Here is a 4,726-nt window from a genome sequence, read left to right on the forward strand (position 1 = left end):
GAACTGGCGATGGAATTAGATCTAAACATAATTGAGATGTGACTGATAGAATTAGATCTACAAATCATGCGGATGAAACTGGCGATAGAATTGGACCTACACATCATGGGGATGGCACTGGTGATGGAATTAGATCTACAAATCATGACAATGGAACTATATAGAATTAGATCTACAAATCATGCGGATAGAACTGGCGATGGAATTAGACCTAAACATAATTGAGATGGGACTGATAGAATTAGATCTACAAATCTTAAGGATGAGACTGGCGATGGTATTAGACCTACAAATCATGGGGATGGGACTCATAGAATTAGATCTACAAATCATACAGATGGAACTGGCGAAACTGCCGATGGAATTGGACCTACACATTATGGGGATGGGACTGGTGATGGAATTAGATCTACAAATCATAGGGATGTGACTATCGAATTAGATCTAAAGAACATGGAGTTGGGAATGTATCGAATTAGACCTACACATCATGGGGATGGAACTGGCGATGGAATTAGACCTAAACATAATTGAGATGGGACTGATAGAATTAGATCAACAAATCATAAGGATGGGACTGGCGATGGAATTAGATCTACAAATCATGAGGATGGAACTATATAGAATTAGATCAACAAATCATGTGGATGGAACTGGCGATGGAATTAGACCTACACATAATTGAGATGGGACTGATGGAATTAGATCTACAAATCATAAGGATAGAACTGGTGGTGAAATTAGATCTAAAAATCTTTGGGATGGATCTGATAAAATTAGATCAACAAATCATGCGGATAGAACTGGCGATGGAACTAGACCTAAACATAATTGAGATGGAACAGATAGAATTAGATCTACAAATCATAAGGATGGGACTGGCGATGGAATTAGACCTACAAATCATGGAGATGGGACTCATAGAATTAGATTTACAAATCATTTGGATGGAACTGGCGATGGAATTAGACCTAAACATAATTGAGATGGAACAGACAGAATTAGATCTACGAATCATAAGGATGGGACTGGCGATGGTATTAGACCTACAAATCATGGGGATGGGACTCATAGAATTAGATCTACAAATCATGTGGATGGAACTGGCGAAGGAATTAGATCTAAATATCATGGAGATGGGACTGGTAATGACTAATTTCATTAAAAGTCCCATCTCCATAGACATAGACATAGACACACACTGCTGCAGCAGTAACTCCATCATGGCTGCCGCTCAGGGGGAGGGGGGAAAGGGGCGGGCCCAGATAGCCCTCTATTGTCCCTCCCATTGTCACACCCACTTCTGGCTACCTAGAGGTGTAAAAATGTTCCTTGCATTGAAATGGCTTTTTAAGCACTTTGGGTTTTATGGTGCAACAAGTTTAAAATGCCCATAACTTCTTCAAATATGCTCCAATTCCAACAAATGATACATCATATGAAAGCTTAGATTCTGTACTTGGATAATCTGTACAAAAAAGAAAAATGACCAATGCAGACATAAGGAACAAAGTACCAGACCTAGTCACATTTGTGAAGAAAGATATTGATTTTGATTTAGTTCCCAGATTGGTTTAACTTTTGGCTAACTTTACCTAACTATAAGCAGCTGCCAAATTGTCCTTACCTTTTAACGTGGGCACGTGCACGCATAGTGCATGATCTGTGCGCGACTCATGTAGTAGACTGGTAGACAAGATGACAGCTTTCGAATAAAAAAAAATCCATTGGAATAGACAAATCCGTTGCCAGGCTGTTACCCCTGCTGTAGCCGCCGATGTTACATAAGAAAACATTGGAAAAGGCCAGTTTATGCGCTATGGTAACACGTGGACACGTTCGCGCACATAGCAGACGATATGTGCGCGGATCATATGCCAGGCGGGCACAAGAATCGAAAAGCTATCAAATAAAAGAAACCGTGTGAAAAAAAAACGATGAAATGAACGTGCTGCTTCTTCCTCTGTTTACAATGTAAACAGATGGGACGGAAGCTACGATTGGGCCTTGGACAGGATACGGATACCTAGATCCGGTCAGAACTGGAAATACAGCAGGATACAGTTAGGGGGCGGGCCTAAGACTCCGAAGCGGCCATATACAGCGATCATACTTTTAATTGTTTCATAATGATTAAAGCTAATTACATTTCCGGGAACGACGGGCATCACAGAGAGGTACAGCAGGAAATCAACGGTTTCGGCAGGGATCGCAGAGTATACCCCAGGGGGGTCCAGGGGCAAAATCCGCCTAAAATGTGTGCCCAAATTGGAACAGTTATGGGCACAAAACTACAATGAGTATGGCTACACTTGGCTCAACAAATAGCAGCTAACCCCTGAAAATTCATGAATGCAGTGTAAAATATCACATTCTTCTCACCAAATTGCCCTGCTGTGACCATTTACTGAGGAAAAGATGACTGAAAAAGAGCTCCGCCTATGGAAAATGTGTATTCTGAGTAGTGAATGAGCCTCAAGACCTCATTGAAAACATATATAATGAATTGAGAAAATGTCCACCAAGGTGTCATCAATTGATATGCAAAATTTGATGAATGTGCCCCACACTATACAAACTATATAGATGTTTTAGTGAGAGTAGTGCTAGGCGGGCACACATTTGGAGAGAAAATGCAAATTTGGAGACAAAATGTACCCAAACATGCTAAAGGACATTTCTGCAACAACTTACAACCCAGGTCCCTTACATTATGTTATGTGAACACAATAGAGTATTTTTTTCCATCATATTCACCCTGTTTGCCAGACCCAGGGGGTCGGCCTACATAAGGCTTTGTCGGTCTGTCGGTCTGTCGGTCGGTCGGTCGGTCCCTCTTTTCCTCAGTGTCCCTCTTTTCCTCAGTGTGCCTGTGTTTGCCTCTGACTGCTCATCTGCCCCTCCCTTCCCTTGCTCGGCTGATTGCCTCGAGTGCCGTCACCTGTACGGGACCAGCTGAGTTGAGTTGGCTGATGAGCTGCTGAGACTATAAATTCCTGTGTGTTCATGTGTTAGTTCAGTGCTGCAAAACATTTGCCCCACAGCCATACTAGTGAAAACAGCCCATCTACAAGCTCACAAACATTTCCAGCTGCTCAGCCTATAAAATCCTGTGTGTTCATGTGTTAGTTCAGTGCCATACTAGTCAAAACAGCCGATCTACAAGCTCACTACGCTTTGTTGCTGAGACTATAAAATCCTGTGTGTTCATGTGTTAGTTCAGTGCCATACTAGTGAAAACAGCCGATCTACAAGCTCACTACGCTTTGTTGCTGAGACTATAAAATCCTGTGTGTTCATGTGTTAGTTCAGTGCCATACTAGTTTTCATTGCGGGTCTGGCACAACCAGGTGACCTGGTCTAGTTTTTTGCAGATCTATCATTGTGCATGGTTTAAATGTATAAAATACCCATCAAAATAGCATTATTTTGACTCCTAATGGAGCAATAAGAAGCTGCATAATATCAACAACTGTGACTGAAATGTCATGACCTTTTCACTAGGGGGCACTCTGCATCAAGCCAGGGACATAGAAAGAGCGGAAGTGTTCTCTTCTCATCAGCGTCTCATACACCATGCTTGTCAGCAGCTACGTCATAGCTATGCTATGCTATGCTGTTCCCATAGGCTGTTCCAGACCCAAATCAGCGATAAGAAGCTGCAGGAAGTGACGTTACTGGTGTGTCCTTAGTATCTTCATGAAGGGAAGAGAACAATAACATGTAGCCTGCCCAGACGAATTAGGAGGAGCTCACAAAGGATAGAGACGCGTGCGTCATGCGTAAACGGGAAACTGAGGGAACCAAGCTTGCGGCATTACGCAGTAACCTAAATCGGGCATAGATTGGACCATGACGATCCTAATCCCATCGTTAGAAAGCTCTGGGGCTACAGAATCGATCCATCACAACCAAACATGACTCAAATATATAATTTTGTCGTCCAAGGGGTTGAAAGTACGAGTGGTCGGATAACAGTTATTGAACGTGTCTCGCTGTCTGTCATGTTAGTTTTCGTTGTAAGCTCACAGAAAGCAATTCCTAGTATGGAAATGAATCATGAAGGATATCTCTCATCAAATGAGGACTGGAGACGGGCATTTTTGGAGTTTTTGATGGAGTAACACCGTAAAAAGGAACTACAATTTGCGCAAAAGTGTTTTTCTGCAAACTTTTTCCGCTTACGTTTCCGACGCTGGAGAGATGAGTTTACATCCTATCGACTAAGGTTGGTCTTGTTTGAAAGAGCTGAATCTCCTGATGCGTTTCGATACCAAGGTTGTTTGTCTAGCTTACGGGAAAGTGTTTCTATGAGAGATTGCATGTAAATTGTTCTTATATTTCTGGCGTTTGTAAATATTAGACACTATTTTTTAAGATATTATTTATTAGACTAATGTATGGATAGAACATACATTTGCAGCACATTATATATGCTATAGGCCCACTGTAGCTGAATCAACATCGGAATTGTGGTTTTATTAGGTCTCTATTGATTTATTGACTGGTGAAAAGTGGTATACGGCCATTGCCCCCGCCGGCGGGGGCAATGGGGCTCAAGAGGTTCTTGCAGAACATTTTATTTATACAACTTAAATTACAGTCGGCCTATACTGAGTCAAAGTACAGGCATTAGGTCTACCTACTTTTCCCTGAGATGGTTGCTGTGGCTCCCTTTATTGCTTAAAAAAAGGAAAGAAATATATGTGACCGATGTAAGATGTCT

The sequence above is a fragment of the Nannobrachium achirus genome, assembly GCF_963921795.1.
Source record: "Nannobrachium achirus genome assembly, chromosome: 4".
NCBI lineage: Eukaryota > Metazoa > Chordata > Actinopteri > Myctophiformes > Myctophidae > Nannobrachium > Nannobrachium achirus.